A 22,866-nucleotide genomic window follows, 5' to 3' on the forward strand; every position below is an offset into this window, starting at 1 on the left:
GAAAACAAGCGAAAGAGACATATGCGAAAACAAAGAAAACACAAGTGAAACATGCAAGAATGAAAGAAAGAAAAATATACACTTGCAAAAGATAGTGCAAGAAAATATGACACATGTAGGAACAAAAGAAATAAAAAGGATCGACACTTGCAAAATCAAAGGAAACTGTTGAGAAACTCACTTGGAATATGGTGCATTGCAACCAAGAATGCTCCTTATGCTCTAAGAATATGGAGAGATCCAAATAAATAATGGATGTGAAAATGAGCTATGGATTGGACTCTTTATATAGGCAGAGAAGACATGAAATAAAGGTTAAGGTTTGTGAGTGGGCTAAGTGCATGTCAGGAAACTAGGAGTCAAGAGTGAATTGACTGCCACTAAGATGTGTGATAGTACTGATTTGAAGAAGTAGACTCCCATTGTCAACAAGAGTGTGCAATCACTATCTATAGTGGATAACCCTTACATTGTCATTGGGAACTGCGCAATCACTATTAGTTGGAACGGCGCAATCACTATTGGCGAGGAATGCTCAGTCACTGTGAGTAAGGATTGCATAGTCACTGTGGGCAAGGATTACGCAGTGACCATGGTCGAGGACTGTGCAGCGACTGTGTACAAGGATTGTGCTACACTATCTCTATGAAGTGTGCTTAGCCTATCTTGAAAGTGTGCTTGTGAAGACATCAAGAGCTGGGCATGTGAAAACAAGTAGTTCAACACTTATGATACCTAAAGGAATACTTGAACACTTAAACAACATGAACAAACATGACATTAATGGCTTAAAATGAAAGATGACATGATCATATGGAGACTCCAAAATTTGAAGATGTGTAATTTTTTTGAGGGAGTTATACCAGCTACCACAATTCCCAAGAGAATTAGTGATATACTAAGGCTCCTAGTTCAACTCCAATATGATCGAGGGGATCATGAAGCAACATCATATTCGACACTAGAAGTCTACTCCATATCACCCTCAGGAAAATGAGCAAGCATAGGTGACTAACAGAGCACTGGAAAGCACATTGACAAAGGTCACCAACAAAAACAAAAATGGGCAAAAATATGTTGAGGTCACTTGGGCCTACAACACCACCTAGAAAACCACTACTAGATTTACCCCCTTTGACTAGTATATGAAAATAAATCCTTGTTATCTTTTGAGCTTGAGTACAAAAAATTAAGGATGGAAGCCTCACTTGACATGGATCTCACCAAAGCACAGGAAGAAAGGTTGCAAAAATTAAATGCACTTGATGAATATAGGATGCAAGCCCTATTGCATACCAAAGTGGTTCAACTACAAAGAAAAATATGGCATGATAAGCATATCAAAACTAGAGCCTTCCAGGAGGGAGGTTAGGCCCTTTTGTATGAATCTAGGTTTAAATACAAGTTCATAACTAGATGGGTAAGAACTTATCTGTTTGAAAAATGCTATGATAATTGTTCATTATAGATCAAAATAATAGAGGAAGAACATATTCCACTTTTGGTAAATGGTCATCAATTAAAATTCTAAAAGAACCCCCTCTCTAGGACTAAATTTACTGATTCAATAAGGAAGGAGATGAATGTGGTTGAAAGCATCATAGCCCCCAATCCATTCAGCCTTTGATAACAAGACAGAAGGAAAAAAAAAACTTAAGTGAAGACCTCCTCTGAGGCATTTGAGATAGACCCATTAGTTGAAAACCTCTCTGAGGCATCCTATGAACCTGAGGAAAAAAGAGAAAAACCAATAATAAATATCCCTAGGTGAAATCTCCTTTGAGGAACCTAAGTCACACCTACTAGATAACAACCTCCATGAGGAAGTTAGCAGGTCTAAAGAAAAAAGAAAAAAAGAAAAAATGAAGGAAAGAAATGGAGAAAAAGAGAATCATAAAAAATGTTTTATCTTTGTTTGCATGCAAGTATCATAGAGGGAAATCAACAAGGCATCCTGCACATCAAGCCCAAAACAACAAGTCATGTACTTTCATAGGGCCTAAAAAGCACCCTCATACCATTCTCATCATCACCCATCATCCACAGTATCATCTTAAAATTTCCAACCCTTCTTCATACATTTTTTTCCACTTGCCCAATTTGTTATAAGAAAGTATTGTAATACTACAAGATAGCCCAGATTTGGTAAAAATACATAGATCAAATGTTTACTCTACATCCAAGCAAGGAAAAATTATCATATCTTCTATATACCCATCCATTCCACCAACATGTCTCATCCCTCAATTTTTCCTCCATTGTTCATCATTTTCTGACCACAACAACTCAAAATCCTCATCTTTTCCATCTCAGTCACTATCAACAACATTTCCAACATCACCACCAACTCCTCCTTGAATTATCAGAGCTCCTTGATGTTTCAAAATAATAAAATGATGAGCATGAAGAGTTTTTGTGACTACTATAGGAGATTAAACAGTCCTGTAGCAACCTTCAGAAACCTTACATGCCCAAGTCTGCAACATTCTTGAAGGAGGTAACTACATGTCACATATTTGCATATCTTTGGAAGTAGATTTGGTGGTCTAGAAACAACCCTTAGCTCAATATAATCACCCTAAGAAACTACATGATCTCCTGTAGAATGCTACAATATTCCTGTAGACTTTTACAGTATCTCCTATCTAACAACAACATCACTATATCACCTGTAGAAGCATCAAATTCACCAGCATCAACATCACCTATAAAAGCATCAAAAGGTAAGGCATGATGTATGAATATCCTAACCTCACCCTTTGAACTTATCCCAAGAATGATAAAATGTTAAAAGTGCAATGGTCAGAGGAATTTATAGCCAAATTAATCTAGTAGGGGTCTAAGACACATCTGGAAATGGAATTTACCATTTCTCTAAGTCACCTACACATGTGGAAGAGAACAAGAAAAAAACTGGGAATGATTCTAAAAGTAAACCGTTGTTTCTTACTGATGGTATAATACATGGAGTAAGAATAGTGACAAGGAGTAGGTGGGGGAAATCTCACCCAATGTGTGTTGAGCCCCATCTCATCTGCCATTGACAAGAAGTCAACTTAACTTGGGAAGAATCCAAGCTTATTACTTCATGTTTTGCATGCAATATTGTTTAAAAATCCCAACGAGACTTGCCATTGCTACAAAAGCAGGATATAATTATTAGGCTTCCAAACTATTTGCTACAAGACCCTACAGGCATTGCTACAAGATACAAGCAGACTGCTACAAGACACTAAATTCTTTCCCATAACATCCACATAAGCCTCAGATGAGTTACGAAACAAGGGCATCCTCAAAGAAAATGTAATGCAAGTTCCACCACTTGCATTTTGCACAAGGTTTCATGCTCATGTTGCCTCAATTTATCAAGCAGAGTTTTTCTGTGTTTGAGTCAAATAGAGAAGTAGCCAGGTAGTTTGTCATTTTTAAAGAGTAGAAAATGTCGATGAATTGCATGGAGTAATTAGTTGAACATTACTCTCCTTCTCTATTTTTGAAGACTATACATTATCTCTAAGCTACAATATCCCTTGTTACCACAAGAAACCCTAATACATTGTCTCTAAGCTACATGATCCCTTGTTACCATAGGAAACCCTAATTCATGTAGAAGGACAAGACCATGACTCACTTGAAAAATCCTTGTTTAAATTTGTAAGGAATTGTTTATGGGAGGGTGATCTAATAGAAGTAAAACCACATATACAACTCGGATTCATCAAAACGTTGAGGTTAGGGATATATTGGAAAATTGTAATTGGCTAAGGTTCTTTAAGAAATTAAGGGGTTATGATGAAGAAATTGCCTTAGAATTTTTTCTAAACCTACAACATTTGAAAGTCCATCTTAAAGTCCATGATTAAGGGTTTGACCTTGATGAAGACCTAATTAGCAGAGTCATCACTCTTCCTAAGGGGATTGAATGGAGTAAGGAAGGGAGGCATGAAGCAACCATTGCAAAAAGAGGATTTTTTTCTCCCTAATGAGAAACCTAAAGAAGCGAAGAATTGAATTAGGACAGAAATCCTACCACACAAGTGGGATGAGGTTGCATATCACATCCTTAAATACATTTCTTGTGAAGGGATATTAAGAATTTCTTATGCCTACCATTTCAGGCTCCTATATCAACTCATATTCCAAGCTAACTTACCTATCCATGAAAGGCTTAACATCCCACATTTTCTCCTTCAATCCATGAAAGAGATGAGCACATGAAGGAGGGGAAGAAAATTTAGAGGAGGAAGAAAAGGAGATTGTTGTAGCATTTGAATCCCTAAGCACTCCAAAAAAAACCCAAGGCAAGCAGACTAAGATAACCTCCTATTTATTTAAGAAGAAGAAAGAGTTGTAACAACCTTGGTCAAAATTCCATGTAAAATTTAATAAAGGAAAAAATAAGACCAAGGTCATGGGACACACATTCCAAGTTGAATGGTGGGCAAAAAAATCCTAGTGGGGTGTCACTTCAATTTATTATGGCTAAGGAAATTTGCAAAGGAAATGGAAAATTCTTTGGAAAGGCATGAGACATTTATTGGCATTTATTTATGAAAGTAATGGAAATTAGGAGAAAAGGAAGGTGAAAAGTCACAAGTTTCATGTGAGGAGGAAATTGAAGGAAAATAATGGAAAATGAAGAAAATAGAGGCCTCATTAATAAAAAGGCTTTTAAGGATCAATTTGCAAGATTTTAGCTCAAGGCTTGGTCAGTGTAAGCTTTTGCTCAAGCTTTTTGCTCAAGGATTGGTCGGTGCAGCCTTTTGTCAGTTTAGTTTCGGAGCTCTCATTCTATTCTCTTTCTCTCATAGTCTTGGACACTTAAAGTTTTCTTGGAAACTCTTGGAGAGTGTGGCACAGAAGGCAAAGGAAGGGCAGGAAATCACAAGAGGACATCGGGATCAACAACTACAATGGGTTTTTCTTGTAGGTACTGAGTTTCATGTATGTTTTCCTCACTAGTTTTGGCATGCATTGCATATGCATGTGGTTTAATGGTCATGATTTGTCATTAGCATTAAGGATTGCCTAGATTGACAATGGATTTTCCTAGCCTTGCCATTTCCGGGATAGCCATGGTGTTGTGGGTTCATTTATTTCTTTTTCTAGTTGGTTCTCATGTTTCCTTTAGCTTGGGTTGAGTTACTAGTTCCTCGAAGCCTTGGTTGGACAAACGGTCTGGAAGCCTTATAACAACTTGGGTTGAGTTACTAGTCTTAGAAGACTTTGTTGGACAAACGATCTAGAAGCCCTTGGTGGGTTGAGTTACTAGTCCTGGAATCCCTGGTTGGAAAAATGCTTTAGAAGCCTGTTGACAGCTATGGGTTGAATTAATAGTCTTGGAATCCTTGGTTGGAACAAACACTAGAGCTCTGGAAGGATTGGGTAGAGACCAATCTGGTGATGGTTTGTGATGTCCAGCCATGAGGTGGAATCACTGTCTGATGGGTTGAGGTGGTTTGGCCTCTGGAAACCCTTGTTTGATTTTGATGGATTGTTCCATGAGATCACACATTCATGCTTGGAATATGGCACAGGGGTGATTGACTGAAAGAAAGATTTGGTTCAGCCATTCTATGGTTGGGTCGTTCGTGGAAGTCCAAAACCTGGTTAGTCGTTGCATTTATTAATATGGGGTTATTTCTCCTTGTTAATTCATGAGTATTATACTAGTTTATATGTGGATTATATGGTTGTTGTTTCCTTGGTATTTCTATTGTTATTATGCTGGTTATGAACATGTATCATGACAGTGGCTATGTATGGATCTCATCACATTTTTACTTGTAAATGAATGAATAATGCATCTATGGCCTAATAGATGATAATGCAGCTAATGTGTTAAGGAAAAAATGCCTCATAGCAAATCTCAGATAAGTATGAGACCCTATGCTCAACTTTGCTATTAAGACCTATAGATTTCATATTTGTGATATGTTTGACGAAATCCTTGTCATGGCTAGTAGGGGTCCAGTCTAGTACTTGTTGATGTTTTTAGAAATGTATCTTTGTTTCGATGTGAAATTTCATTTTTGAAGGTGTCATTGAGTTCTGGGCAGTGACCTTGGCTATGGGCCTGAAAAAGTGGCACAAATCCTGGAGTCGTAGGCACAACACCGGGGAAAAAAATCCCCAGAAGCTCCCTTACCCTTGCTATGGGAGCTTTTGGAGCCTCCTAGATGCACCCTTGTCCTTATCAAGGGAGCGTCCAGGGGTTTAATGATCTAAAACTTCAGTTGGTCTCAGGGGCTGGTTACCTGAGTGGTTGGGATGGCTCCTGAGAGTTATGTTGCTGATATGGAAGGTCTGTGTGATGTGTTCCACCAGTTCCACTTCCTTAATTGATACATAGGGATTTGAATCATATATAGTAAATTATTGTCACATGTTTACCCCGATTGGCCAGTTACTTGGGTAGATGTGGGAGGAGGGTGTTACAAAGTGGTATCAGAGTGAGGGTGTCAAATATGCATCCAATTATGCCAATCATGTTATGTGTTATGGCGGTATGATGTAGAGAATTGCATGGAAAATAAATTTCCATTGAATCTTGAAGAAGGCTCAGGTTGAGCTTTCCCTTGGAAGCACTGAGAACCCATGGGGATTGAGTCATGGTGTTTGTTGAGAGTCTTGTGCTTTTGGTACCTTGTCATTTTCTTACGCTTGATTTGCAGTTTTGTTATGTCTAGTGCATGATCATGCCACTTTATTTGTGGTGTCGTATTGTTATTGGTTTTCATGATTTTCTTCTTGTTTGTTTCTTGGTATTGCCTTATGTTTGAGGGTCTTAGGAATTGGTTTGGAAAAGAGGAAAGTCAATGGAGCTTGGGGAGAGTTGAATGAAATTCAATAGGCAATGTAAGACTCAGATGAAGCTGATGCATGTATAAGGGCAACTGAAGGCAAGAGTATGACATTCGGTTGAGTTGGTTGGGTCCATTGGGATAAATGAATGATGGTACGATAGTCATGAAAAAAGTAATCATGAAAGGTAAAGTAAATAGATTTGAGGTGTCATATACCTTGGCTATGTTGGGAACGATTGTTCTCAATGTTGTGCATGGATAAAGGGAGTTCTCTTAACCTTGACCTTATGAAATTATGTTGTGATCATGATTATTTTGATGTCTATATATGTATACATGTATGTATGTATGTATGTATGTATGTATGTCATGTGTGATAGGGTCATCATGGATCATGATTGTTTTTATGCTAATGTTTATATGTATATATATATGCATGTATGTATATCGTTGTCTGATAGGGTCATTAGGAATTGTTCCTGTGGAGGAATGATTGCTTATGTAGGTGAATGGCATGAAGAGATTCCTGGTTCATGAGGAATCAAGTGGGAAGAGTAGCTCGACAGATCTCTGAGTTCAGTATCATGTGGATATTAATTGATATTATGTGATTATACTATGTCTATGTTTATGTTATGAACAAGATAACTCTGAGAGATACATTAATGCAATGAAAATAATGTGATTCACGACATGCTAGGATAAGCATGGATGGCAGAGAGACACTGGAAACAAGGTTTCTTGGTAGATGCAGTATGGTCTTGGATGTGCAGTGCTATTGTGGTGTATATGTTGTGCATATTTTATATTTAATGATTGTACCTATGTTGTTGTGTGCATATTGCATATGCAGTGTTGGGTAGAGATGGTGCTATGTACATGTTGGATATGCGGTGCTGTGTACATATCGTACTGTGCACATGATGGATATGTGACGTTATGTGCATATGGTGTTGTGTGCATGTTGGATATGCAGTGCTGTGTACATAGGATGTTATGTACATTTTGTATATGCAATGCTATGTACATATGGTGTTGTGTGCACATTGTACAAGTGGTACTATGTATATATGGTATTGTGTGCTTGATTTTACATGTGGTGCTTTGTGCATGTGGTGTTGTGTTTAGGGGTGTTGTGTACATGTGGTGTTGTGTACATGTCATGCATGTGGTACTGTGTACATGTGGTGCGGTGTACATATGGAACTGTGTACACGTTGTGTAGGTGGTGTCATGTACATGTGATGTTGTGCACATATTATGTAGGTGGTGCGGTGTATAGGTGGTATTGTGTACATGTTGTACATATGGTATTGGTGTACATGTGGTATTGTGTGCGTTTCGTACATGTTGTGTTTCGGACACATTTTACTATGTATGTGCATTGTGTAGTCATGGTATCATGAAATATCTATTCATTGTGTTATATTATGTGTATGTATTTGTGTTGTGTTGTATACCGGGTGTAGGTGTATGTATTTTGTTTTGGTGTACACCAGATGTAGAAGTATGTATTGTGTTGTGTTGTACATTGGGTGTAGGTGTATGTGTGGTATGTCAGGTGTAGGTGCATGTATTACATGGTGTTGTATGTCATGTGTGGTTGTATGTGTGTGATCCACACTATGTGTATGTGCACATGGTTGAGGATAAGGCCCTGAGTGTTTATCGGGTGTGGCAACCAATCCAATGTGCGTACAAAATAAGGACAAAGGTAGAAGCTAAGGATTGATTAAAGGATAAGTATCAATTTTTTATTTCAATTTTATTATGCATGTGATTTATGATTTGGTATATGATGATTACATGTGATCTATGATTCTGGTTTATGATGGTTACATGTAATTTATGATTTTGATCTATGATGGTTGTGTTTTGAGCTAACCTGATTTGATATGCTTATACACGATGATTTGGTCAAAGATGTTAGTTTGACTTGTTGTGATAGGAAGCATATAGAGTTGCAAGTGTACCTTGTTGATGAGCCACCAATGAGGTATGATTTTAATTTATTTCAATTTATTTTGAATCTAATGGATAGTATGCGCTTGGTACAGGAAAGCATGAAATGCCCAGTTGGGTGGTTGAAACTGACGACAAGCACTATCAAAAACAACAAAAGGAATTGGAACATGCACTAGTATGTTGGTAAAGCATTCAGGAGCAGGGCCATTGTGGGACACTACTACCCAATAGTGTCCATTGATTCCCATGAGCATGATATGACTGGTATGATGGTTTTAAGGCAGGGACATGTCTTAGTTTTTGGACCTTCTGATGTGAGGAAACCTTGCCGAGGGGTGGACTGCTCGAGATGGGGGTGCTAGTGGAACTTGGAAGGTGTGTGACTGCACAAAAGGGGGTGACCGAATTACCTGAGGGACTATGTGGTAGAGAAGGGAAGGTCAACGTTGGATTTATTTTAGTCATTAGCATTTCCATATGGAATCAGGTGCACATTGGGAGTGTGCCCTAGAACAATGAGCCAATAACTGTTCACTGAGAGGACAAGTGGCACAGGATTATAGCGCTAGACATTGGATGTAGATTTGACCTTGTAGTGGATTCTGGATTTCCTAGGAAGGAGGTGAATCTTGGTATTAATTTGAAGGTGGAGGTGTGAGCGTTTGGATTACCTTGTTGCGGATGCAGGCATGGCATCCTTTTATTTGGTAGTTTAGAAAATGTGCAAATGTGCATATGTGTGTATTATTGTAAATACTGTATTGAGCTAAATTATAAGATCCATAGACAATATGATTATTTGCTAGGTGAAGCAAATGTGTATGTGTGTATATGTGGTTATTATTGTAAATATCATAATGAGCTATGTTATAAAGCTCCAATAAATTGTATGTTTGTCATGTTTAAGCATATCGTCATTGTAAATAATGCAACAAGCTATGTTATAAAGCTCCATGGGAAGTATGTTTTGTTTTCAGCGGTCTTGTTGGTTATAGGTGGAGGGTTTTGTAACAACCCTGGTTAAAATTCCATGCAAAAGTTAATAAAGGAAAAAATAAGACCAAGGTCATGGGACACATATTCCAAGCTGAATGATGGGCAAAAACATAGTGGGGTTTCACTTTAGTTTATTATGGCTAAGGAAATTAGCAAAGGCAATGGAAAAGGCTTTGGAAAGGCATGAAGCATTTATTTATGAAAATAATGGAAATTAGGAGAAAAGGAAGGTGAAGAGTCACATGTTGCATGTGAGGAGGAAAATGAAGGAAAATAATGGAAAATGAAGAAAATAGAGGCCTCATTAATAAAAAGGCTTTTGAGGACCAGTTAGAAAGTTTTTTGCTCAAGGCTTGGTCAATGTAAGCTTTTGCTCAAGGCTTGGCCAGTGTAACCTTTTGTCAATTCAATTTTGAAGCTCTCATTCTATTCTCTCTCTCTCATACTCTTGCACACTTAGAGTTTTCTTGGAGAACTCTTGGAGAGTGTGGCATACTTGGATGCTTGGAATGCAAAGGAAGAGTAGGAAAGCACAAGAGGACATCAGGATCAACAACTACAACGGGTTTTTCTTGTAGGTATCGATTTACATGTATGTTTTCCTCACTAGTTTTGGAATGAATGGCATATGCATGTGTTTTATTGGTCATGACCTGTCATTGGCATGGAGGATTGTCTAGATTGATAGTGGATTTTTCTAGCCTTTCCATTTCTAGGATAGCCATGGTGTTGTGGGTTCATTTCTTTGTTTTTCTGGTTGGTTCTCATGTTTGCTTTAGCTTGGGTTGAGTTACTAGTTCCTGGAAGCCTTGGTTGGACAAACAATCTGGAAACCCTGTAACAACTTGGGTTGAGTTACTAGTCCTGGAAGCCTTGGTTGGACAAATTCTCTAGAAGCCCTTGGTGGGTTGAGTTACTAGTCCTGGAAGCCCTGGTTGGACAAATTCTCTGGAAGCCCAATGATTGTTGTGGGTTGAGTTAGTAGTCCTAGAAGCCTTGGTTGGAACAAACGCTCTAGAGCCCTAGAAGGCTTAGGTAGAGACCAATATGGTGATGGTTTGTGATGTCCGATTGTGAAGTGGAATCACTATTTTATGCGTTGAGGTGGGTTGGCCTCTAGAAGCCCTAGTTTTATTTTGATGGATTGTTCCATGAGATCCCACATTCATGCTTGGAATATGGCATAGTGGTGATTGGCTGAAAGAAAGATTTGATTTAGCCAATCTATGGTCAGGTTGTTCGTGGAAGTCCCAAATCTAGTTGGCCATTGCATTCGTTAATATGAGGTTATTTATACTTGTTAATTCATGAGTATTATATTGGTTTATATGTGGATTATATGGATGTTGTTTCCTTGGTATTTCTACTGTTATTATGCTGGTTATGAACATGTATTATGACAGAGGCTATGTATGACTCTCATCACGTTTTTACTTGTAAATGAATGAATAATGTATCTATGGCCTAATAGATGATAAGGCAACTAATTTGATAAGGAAACAATGCTTCATAGTGAATCTCAGATAAGTATGAGACCCCTATGCTCAAATTTTCTATTAAGACCCACAGATTTCATATTTGTGATATGTTTGACAAAATGCCTGTCATGGCTAGTAGGGTCCTAGTCTAGTCCTTGTTAATGTTTTTGCAAATGTATCTTTGTTACGCTGTGAAATTTCATTTCTAAAGGTGTCGTTGAGTTTTGGGTAGTGATATGGGCTATGGGCCTAAAAATGTGGCACAAATCTCGGATTCGCAAGCCTAACATTAGGGAAAAAAACTCCTCAAAATCTCCCTTTCCCTTACTGTGGGAGCTCCTGGAGCCTCCCAAATGCACCCTTGTCCATATAAAGGGAGAATCCAGGGGTTTGATGCACTAAAAATTCAGTTGCTCTCAGGGGCTAGTTACCTGAGTGGTTGTGATGGCTCGTGGGCATTCTGTTGCTGATGTGGAAGGTATATGTGATGTGTTTCGCCGGTTCCACTTCCTTAAATATGACATAGGGAATCAAATCATATCATGATAACTTCTCATCACATTTTTACCTCGGTTGGCTAGTTAATTAGGTAGATGTGGGAGGAGGGTGTTACAAGAGTAATAGAATACAATTTCCTTGTAATCTTAAGCCTCCATCTCCCACTAGTATAACCATCAAAGAAACTCCTATACCTAGGAAACAAGGGCCTCATAAATAAGAAGGGTAGAGACCAACAACATCAATGGTACAAATAGGATTAACACCCACACCTCGTAAAGGAAATGGGTTGCAATTACAACCATAAGGACTAAGTGCTCAACTTGTAGGGCTATAGGAACAAAAAACAAAGCTACAAGAGTATCTTGTACAAGAACACATAATAGAGCCATAATAGGCTCCAAGAGGATCCTCTTCCAACTATTATTGGATTGAGGTAGGAAATATACTTCCTATTTAGTTGGAACCATTATTATTCTTTGAGGTTGAAGAAGAAAAGGCTAAAACTCAGAGATGGAAGCAAATTGCACGATCCAAGGGAGTTGCTAATGTTTGTAGGATGGAACTTAGAAGAAATGAAAAAGATGAGAAATGAGATGACACTCCTCATGTTTGATGAAGAAAATGAAAGGGATTTCCTGAAAAGAGAAAACAAGTAGATAAGGGTCCAACTGCAAAAAACTCAAAAACAATTGCAAGAGAAAGAAACTCAAGTTGCAACTCTTGAAACCAACCTAGGCATCATGGCACACCTTTCCATGGAAGAAGTGAGTTGTAGGTAACCATCCAAAACTTACTCCTTGTTTCTAAAGGAGCAGTGGTGCCAATTTCAAATTAAAATGCTTGCACAAAGAGGATCTCTCCCTCTACATGATGTTAAAGAATTCATTGACTTTTGCCTTCACTACAACATAGAAGAAAAGGCCAAGATTGCCTAGTTTTACATTCACAACTTAGTGTTGCCTAATATGATCATATGGGACCCAAATCCATATTTGTGAGATACAAAACTGATGGCCCTAGAATCTTGGTTAAGGAATGAAGAAGTCAAGGCAGAGGAAGTAAAGAGATCCATAAACACATAGATGAAAGAACCATGTTGGACCAGACGAGAGCACCCTAATATAGCCATACTCAATTCTACCATGCAATCATTGTAGAGGACCCTGACATGGTGAAGATTTGCAAAAAAATGCAGGTAAATGCCACTTTCCAATTTTAAGATACCTTATGACTATTGGGAGAAGAGAGTTCATATGTCTGGCAGAGGAGATGTAAAACACTACCCTATAGCATGAAGATTAGGGAATATCATTCCCTTGACAGGTTACATGCCACACTAGCAAAAATACCTTAATATAAAATAATCATCTAGAAACTTGGTACCTAATGGATGGGACTCATATCTAATCCTCCTTTGTTTCTAGGAATTTAGGAAATTTAGAGCCAAGAGTAAGAGTCAAGAGAGTGGAAGGAAATTGAGACAAATTTAGTCTTTTATCCAACAGGGACAACCACCTCTAGCACAACATGGGATGTTAAATAGGCCATCAGGGAAATAAATGAGGAAAATTAGAGAAGGGAGGAAGAATACGTTGCTCATGGGATGAAGAACAATTTTATTAGGGGAGTTCGATGGACCCCCCAATTAGGTATAACATAAGGCTTATATAACCTTTCCTAGGCATAGAAAGGTTGTATTAAACCTCTCCTTCTACACCAAATAACATTTTCTTAGTGTAAATAAGTTATTAGAAAGGTTAGAGGTATTTATCATACTTTATGTGCCTAATGTGCTTATGATGCAGGATATTAAGAAGATCTGGCACAAATCATGAGCATATATAGTCAGAGAAATTTATGGGACTTGTTATCACTTATTGTAAAATTGTTCAAATGGTGCCAAATGGTGTCAAAAGAGTGCAAAAGAGTAGAGAAGTTTGTAGTCATCTTCCAAGACACATTAGGAATCAAATCCTACATCAGACCCTCTCCATTGGAAAGTGCTATGGACAAGCTTTCTGACGATATGTGGAAGTCTGAAAATGGACTCCTGGATCAAAAGATATGGTTTGTCGAAGTTTCAAGGATTTGAAGCCTTAGGAGAGAAGGAATATCAGAGGTCCATAGATTGGAGATCGCAATATTGACGATCTCACATCATAGCATCAGAACATATCAACGCATCACATATTGGAGATCTAACAACATTGGATCTTGGAGGAGATCACCACATCGGCACATCAGGCATATCGACAATTGGAGAATCAGAATTTCTTTAGGTGACAACCTCTAAAAAGTTGTGATATAGGTGAGCTTCGATAGTGTTAAAAACTCTCGGGAATGCTAATAAAGAATTAACAAAGGATTTCATCACAAAACCAAAGATGGGCACTCTTTTCTCTCTCCTCTAGCAGTACACGTGGCAACATATGATTGGCTCTGATAAGCTACAGTGGCATCTGATGTCAGCATGACGTGGTGGTATGGAAGGAAACATGGCAGTCAATTTGGTGTTTTGAGGGGGCTTAAGGGGAAAATTTGGGTGACCTGTGTCACTACTCATAGGGTTCCATTTAGAATGATGACATCACATCGAAGGTCACATATCAGAGGTTGAGGATGTCGACACTTTACAACAGTTGATACTTGAAAAAGTTCCAATAAGGGGGCTCCGATATTGGGTTGGCACCACTGTCACAAGGAATCAAAGAATCAAAGGCACGGAGCTGGGGCCGAGCACCAAGAGCTATCGACATATCGAAGAATTAGAATATCACAACTCTAAATTTATTTCCCCGATTGGAAACCTTTGATGAGAGGGGCTCCAATATTTGGCTAGTGCATGGTCAAGAGAAACTTAAATAACCTCCATCGCTAATCATTTAACAAAAGAAGAATGTCCCCTGGTAGGAGTCTAAACACTCTAGCACCTTAAGGCTAAGAGGCAGGTCAGGGCCCTTGCTCCTATGGTGAGAAATGCAGGAAGGGCTAAGCAAAAGGAGCCAGGACAAAATAATAACTTCTCATTAAGTTACAATAAAGAAGAGGCTCCATTGTGGTATTAAGCCGATAGTCACCGAACCGATCATATAATAAAATGAATGTTAAAGGAGAAAAGCGCAAGGGATTGAGGAGTATCAGTGAAGCATGAGGTGGAATTTCTCTAATAAGCACGGTACAAGGAGTTAAAGGCATATGGGTCAACAACTATAAGATTGAATATGGTAACAGATAAGTTGGTCTCAGAAGCAATGGTGATGGTAAAAAATTGTTGGGTCAAGGCAGCAAGGACAATGATCTGCAAGAAAGAGTGTTGGGTCTACCTTGAATTAATACAAGCCATCTCTGTGCTCTAGTACACGTCTTCAATGAGTAAATGGAGGTATGGGACTTAGGAAGCAGTGTACATGTCACCTGAGAATTAATTTCTCAGCATGTAGCTCAACGCAGTCAGGTAACGAAAGGCTACCAGGTCGATCTCTACTTCTGCACTGTGACAAGCAATCGACAGTCAATTGCTCCCAGCTCCAGCAAGTGGGGAATTCAAGTAGTTAAGGTGAAAATGACAAATGAACCGACTGAGTAATAGAGGAGGAACATCATGGCAAAGCCATGGCCTATTCAAAGTTGATCACAGGAATGGGAATGGAGGTATTTTGCTATTGTCGTCATTTAGTTTTCCCATGTTTTGTTATGTTGTACTTTGTTGCATTTTAAGGAAGCAATCAAATTTGTTGTGATCATTTTAGGCAACAGAGCCATCGCACGCTGAGGCAGCTAGTTGATTAGACAACTGGAGCTCGGCTGAGATATTTTGTGTTGTTGAAAGATCCCCTCTCCTTATAAATAGAGGGAAGAAACACTTAAAAAAGGTTCATATTTTTTGGAAAGAACTCTTGGAAAGGGCCTTTTCTTGTTTTCATGAAGGCAGTGTTATGAATCTTGATGTATGCACATTTCTCAGAAGATTAATACGAGATTTATGGTGATTCCAACTTATTGGATTGCAGTATGTTCATCTCCCTTTGTGTTTTCATATATGTTAAATATTCTTCTCAGATTTCATGTCACGTAGCTGCTAGACATATTTCTCATTAGATGCAGATTCATTTAGATCAAGTTATTGATGGAAAATGCCTATATTGATGTGGAAATAAAGTCTTTAAAAAGCGCTCCATGTATCTTAGCATTCCATAAGAATTTCCTTACTCTCGTTTCTCTCTAAATCCAGATATATAGAATTTTTAAAGTTTAAGCGCTGTATGATGGGTTCCTCCTCTATTGTCTTCTATCATTACATCTGTCTTAACAACTAATTTGATGCAAGCTCTTAATCTGATTCGACCACCACTGACTGAGGATTATTTCCTGTGTATTCCTACGTGTATGCTGGTTCATACATTGTATCTTTATGAATGGTTATGAATCAATCCTATTTGAATTACTTGTGAAAAAATATGGTGCTACAAGTCCTTAAGACAAATTTGACAACACTAATTAAGATGTCCTAGGCACTGGTCTCCTATCAACGTAGAGGTTGTCTCTAGGAGGCTTCTATATCTTCTGAAGCAATTGCATGACAAGGGATAGAAAAAGATACAACACTCACAATTGTATATTTTCTTCTTTTAAGAATTCGTTTGCAAGTATTATTTGTACAGGGTTAAAACCTTCAGTTTAGTTGCATGCCTCAACCATAAAAACAAATTTGTTTGAAAATTTGAAATCTCCAATACATTATTTTTTTGAAAAAGTGCACAAATTAATATGAATATATATCTCAAATTGTGAACTCGTAGGCTATGAAATTTGGTGGATGCATGCATCAAAGTAAGATGCATAAATTCAACATATTTTGTTATGAAACCAACTCACAAAAAGATAGAAAATATAGATCAACACCTTAGTAATAAGCCTCTTCGAGGAGGCAACCTCCTTTACATTACACAAATGAACAATTCTTGGATGATACAAATGACAAGACCTCCTTTCTATATATAGGAGTCTAAGGGGTCATAATATAATCATAGCCGACATAACAATAATAATGTAAGGGCACAATAATAACAAGAGTGGGCTTCTATGGGGCACAATAATAACAATATGGGGACTACATGGGCACAACAATATAATAAGGGGGTTGTGCTAATAACAATAAGGGGTTACACTAGTAGTATAGGGACCTAACATGCCCCTCTCCTTCAAAACGTGTTGTCCTCAATGCTTGAGTAGTTCTTGATGCTTCTGTATAAATTCTTGTCCTCCCATGTGGAATATTCAGCGGGTAAGTTCTTCCACTTGATGAGCTACTCTGAAATCGATCTATTTCGTAGCTTTCAATTTCTCAGTTTTGTGACTGCTTTAGGTTCCAATATGATTTTTCCTTCCTTGTCAAGTTCTCGCAATACTATTTGAACTGGGATCTTCTATAACTTTTGAATGAGTTCTCACTCCTTTGGGCATATGGATATATGTAAGGCTTGATGTTTGGAGGAACACTTCATGGAATCAAATGAATAGCATGATCATGATCACGAATAGGTGGGATGCCTTTGGGAGTCTCAAATACCTTGGAATGATTGTCCAAAACGTTTTGGAGATCTGGAGAAATACATGATTTCGATGTGGGATCCTCTAGTGAACATAATTGTGCAATTACACCCCATTGTTCTTTATTTAGAAGCTTTATCATGCTGTTAGAGTTGATTATCTTTCCAGGTTTTCCTCCAATACCCCTTAATTGAACTTCCTTTCCTTCCCAAAAAAATTTCAAGAAAATTTCTTGAAAATTAAAAGCTATCGTACCCAAAGATTGTAGCCATTGGACTCCTAGTAAAACATCAGCACCATAGATTGGAATGGAAAGCATTGGGCTATTCAATACATATTCTACCATGGATAGCTTGATATTATGGCACTTTCCAGAGCAATTTATGGTTCCTCCACTTGCAACCATCACTTGACACTCCGGTGCTGGATATAGGAAGCAATTCAATTCCTTGGCTATCTTACAATCAATAAATTATGGGTACTTCCCGAATCAATCAACACTCTTACCTTTTTCTTCTTGATATGTCCTTCTATCTTTATAGTTTGAGGAGTGGTAATTTCTTCCAATGCATTACAAGATATGGTCGGATTGATTTCTTGAGACTCGATATGATCTTTCCATTCTTGAACATTTTTCCTCTTGATATGTCCTTCTATCTTGAGAGTTTTAGGAGTGGTAATTCTTTCCAATGCTTTACAAGATATGGTCAGATTCATTTCTTCTTTCTCTGGGGTTGGTTCCTAGTGTATATACTCTTCTTTTTACGTTTCTTGATCCTTTTCTTCCTCCTCTCCACAATCAATGTAAAATAATTTCTTATCAACACACTTATGACCTTTAATGTATTTGTTATCACAATTGTAACAAAGCCATTTTTCTCTTTTTTCTTCCAATTGTTGTGGTGTAACCCTTGTAGGTTGTGGAAGGCTAGGAGAAACAACACTTCCCTCTTTATAGTTGTGAGGGGTAGACTTTCTTCTTGCCATAATTTTGCTTTCCACTTTGTAACAAAGCCCTTTTTCTCCTTTTTCTTCCAATTGTTGTGGTGTTTCTCTAAAGAAGGTGTTGCTCTTTGTATCCTCATAATGTGCTATCATTTCCTTCGTGAAAATTGATCATGTGACAAGTTGTTTACGAGAACAAAGCCCTTTATACCATAAAAATTGATCCGGTTCTAAATATGAAGATGCAATACATACCTTTTGTAACAGTGGTACACCATGTAGATCAAAATATTGCTCCATCTGTAGTATCCAATTTACTGGATCCTTTCCGTCAAACTTCCTCATATCGCCTTTTCTTGATTTCAGGAGATCGATCTTAAAATGACTGTAAATCTATACTTTCAGATCTCAAAGTTCTGAAATTGTCTCCTGCAGTAGCCCTCTGAGTCCTCTTTCTAACCTCGCAAGTCTGATCAGAATTTGATTCTCCAAGAAAGAGTTATGCCCAATCTCCTAAGATGACCTGATTATATAATGTTTTAGTAGAGCAAACTTGTATGACGTGACATGTGTCACTATTTCGACCTTCGGATTTGAAAACTATGCACATAAAACTACAGTCTGTCCTCTTTCTGTAACTTCTTATGAAATTGCAATCTGATACTCAGAGAGACAGTTATGACGATTTTCCCAAGGTGACCTATTTGGAATGTAATTCAGGTGTTTGCAAAAACCCGAACTTCCTCAAATTATATCTCCGAAAATATAGCGAGACAGGATCTAAAATCCGGAGTCGAGGTTCAGACCGATTTCCTCTCGAATGGGTTTGTTTATTAGCTTTTGAAACTTTGTAGCGAAAGCGTTATAGCAAAAATTCCATGATTTCCTGTTTTAGATGAAATTCTAAAGCTTGCAAAAACCCTAAATTCCTTAGATCATATCTCTGAAAATATAGCGAGACAAGATCTGAAATTCTGACGCGCGGTTTAGCAAGATTTCTTCTCAAATGTGTTTTTTTTGTAGCTTCTGAAACATCGCAGAAAAAATTATAGAAAAAATGCCATGATGACCTGTTTGGAGCAGCGAAACCCTAGAATCCAAAGCTTTGATACCAAATGTTATGAAACCAGCTCACAAAAAGATAGAAAAGATAGATCAATGCCTTAGTAATAAGCCTCTTTGAGGGGGAAACCTCCTTTACATTACACAAATGAACAATTCTTGGATGATACAAATGACAATACCTCCTTTCTATATATAGGAGTTTAAGGGGTCATAATATAATCAGAGCCGACATAACAATAATAATGTAAGGGCACAATAATAACAATATTGGGCTTCTATGGGGCACAATAATAACAATATGGGGACTACATGGGCACAACAATACAATAAGGGGGCTGTACTAATAACATTAAGGGGTTACACTAGTAGTATAGGGACCTAACAAATTTTAAGTCAAAGAAATTTATATTTCTTGAGAAATCAACCATTATCACGTACCTCAATTTTTCATTTTTCTCAAGATTCGTGCATCGATTGGGTATGATTTTTCCTCAGTTGAAGCATAAAAGTATTACTAATAAAGCCAACAACTTTAATGGAAAAACCATTTGTATTTTAGTAGAAAATGGATGATCAAGTCTACTACAGGAAATCTTGTAACGAACTTACAAATATCTCGTAACCATTTATTTGTCTGCATACTTGTGCAACCTTAAACAAAAATCCAGTTTTGTGTAGAAACTTTATAAGATTGTTAGGTACCCGTTGAACCTATTTGACATATAATAAGGAGGGTGATATATCATAATCAAACTTAGAGTCCACCACGTGCTAGTGGCAAGCAATTTGAAAGTTACTTCATAAGTTTGCTTCAATGATTGATATAATGGGTCAAAGTATGAGTGGGAAACAAGATATTTGGTTGATATACAAACTATTAGGCCATGATTCTAATGTATGCACATTGTTGGATTTTCAAGTTTACATCTTTTCTAGTGAATAAAATGTGTGAGGATTCTTTGTTGCAATGGGAAAGAGAATGAGTCTAAAAGGTAGGTGTTGCCACACAAGAACCTGTTAGCAACTAAATCTGCCCTAGGCTGAAGGAAGGAAAAATTCAGGGTAACCACAAACCACGCTCAGTCTGGTAGCTAGCCCTACCAGAACAGGAGAGGGCTCTCTCCGAGTCACGCTCAGTGAATAGATAAGAAAAAACGGTCTGAGATGACTTACAATGAAATATTGATCTTAGGCTAGTAAGTGAATATGGATACAAGAAACAATTTTTATGAATGACCGAGCTTCTGGGATGGTATGGGACCAACGGTCAGCAAAGAACAGAGAATTTAATACAAAGGCACAAATTACTTCATGAGGCAAGGCAAGAGGAAAGTGTAGCAATTTTGTTTGAAATAACGCAGAACAGAGAGATCGCTGAGGAGTGTGAAAAGGGCATAGGAACATGAATCCTTTTAAACAGAAGAAGAACACTGAACATGAAATTTTCCCACAGGCAGAGCAATAAAATTGAATTCTACCTAATCTCACTTAGAAAATTTCACTAGAAATGAACATGAATTGAATTATGAAACATAACGAAATACATATGAAAACATAAGAGACACATTTGCTACACTCACAACCACAAGAATCTCATGAAACAGAGCCGCTGCCTTTCATTAATTCTCTATAAAAAATACACAGTGAAGAAACAAAGTTTCTTTCCCACAGTCTCCCAGAAGTTACAAACTAACCAACCCTTTGCAAATGGCTTACATACAATATATAGAATGTGCCATGAAGAGATAGAACGCCCAAGGGTTGGGGAGTTACTCGAATCATTACAAAATGGAGATGAAGAGCCAACCATCAGCTACAGGTGTAGCGCTACAAACATGACATTTGGCTTGGGTGACTGTTTGCCTTCCTTCGCCACTTGGATAGAAGTCCATCTGGAAAAAAAATGCTTTAAATTCCACCTTTTCTGCCAAAAAACTGAAGTGTAGATGAGCGGGCCCACTTGGAGAAGTTGCGAATCGAAATTTCGCGAAACGGAAGCAAATTTGGCAATTTTTCCTTTGTGCGCCGCGCTACTTTGGGGCCTGTTTTGGGGCACTTGTAGGTGTCCAAAATGTGCCCAAGTGGGCTTGTTGGAAAGCCTGTCCTGTCTACTTTCTAACCCAACTAGAATTTCTGAATTTGGTGCTCATTTTCCCCTCCAAATCTCCATTCTCCCAAGACTGCTTCCTGTGTGTCAAAAAAGGGGCAGAGAGGCCATTTTTGGGTGTTTTTTGACCTTTTGGAGACTCATATCTTGCCAAAATTTCTTGTCCGGGCACCAGTAGTCGTGATTTTCCATGCTGAATCCAAAAATGCAAACCATTCCTCATTTGGAGCTCTAGATTTTTAGCGCCGCGCGCACAGGGAGAAAAACCCTGTGTTTTGCCCAAAAATTTGTCATGCGACCAAAAATTCCCCAAATTCCTTGAAATTTGGGCTGGAGGTTCTCTATGGGGTGTTGTGATGGGCCAAGGAAGCCTCAGCCAAGATTCAAAGCTGATCTTTCTCTTTTTCCTCTTTTTCCTTTCTTGTTGCTTTCCTTAATTTTGCCTTCAAGCTCCTTATTCGGGCCCTTGCACTCATATTTTGTGTCCTGTAATGATAAGCCATGTGTCTCAGCAAGGCAAGGTCCTGATTGGCCTTGTCTAGCAGCCTCTCCAAGTGCATGTTCACGCTCTCAATATGGGCCTCCCGATCCTCATTGATCTCTTGCTCCAATGATGTGAGCTCAACTCTTCTCCTTTGAGCAACTTGGCGATGCTCACGAATGTTTTGCAGCTCCATAATCGCCTGCTGGTCCTCAAGCTGCTTGTTTCTCTGCTCCAGGTACTTCATGTTCCACTTGGCCCTCTCCAAGTCAAGGGATAAGGCCTCAATCACTGATTGCTGCTCCTGGATGATCTCTCCAAGCTCTGCATTTGTCGGTTCTGTATCTGTCTCATCATCATGGAGGAGAACGAACTCGGTCTCTCGTTCACCTGATGGCCCTTCCTCCTGCATTGGCTCCTTACCTCTGCCCTACTCATGTGATGCTGATGTTGGAAGCGAGGCCCCTTCCACCCCGGGTGGAGATAACACTCGCTTTGCCGCTGCAAACAAATGTCTACTGCCTCTTTGATAGGTGATGCATACTAGCATAGTAGCAGTCTCGTGGCACTCATACTGATGTGAAGGACCACCTATCTCATGCTCTGCCTCTGATACTACTTGTGGAGCGCTAAAGAAGTCACGGGAGATGAAGTCCTCCCAAGCAATACCCTGCAATCCCAACTGATGATCCACCAAAATCCGGATAAGAGCAAAGTGATAAACACTGTTGAGCTGCTGCTGAGGGGTCTTATGCTGCATGAAATTTTTCATCCTCTCTATGTTCCCGCAAATGAAAAATGGGAGGTTCATCATCCACACCCTGGTAAAGTGCATGAGAAACCTGATGTGATAGGCATATAGGCGAGAAAACCTCCCCTCACAACTGAAGTACTTCATGATCAATTTCATGAGCGGAGCATACTCATCTCTCAAAAATCTGAATGGGAAAACTCTCGTGAGCTGACTCAAAC

The sequence above is a fragment of the Pinus tabuliformis genome, chromosome 4_1, assembly GCF_031772625.1.
Source record: "Pinus tabuliformis cultivar Carrire ecotype Pingquan chromosome 4_1, CPIR1, whole genome shotgun sequence".
Classification (NCBI taxonomy): domain Eukaryota; kingdom Viridiplantae; phylum Streptophyta; class Pinopsida; order Pinales; family Pinaceae; genus Pinus; species Pinus tabuliformis.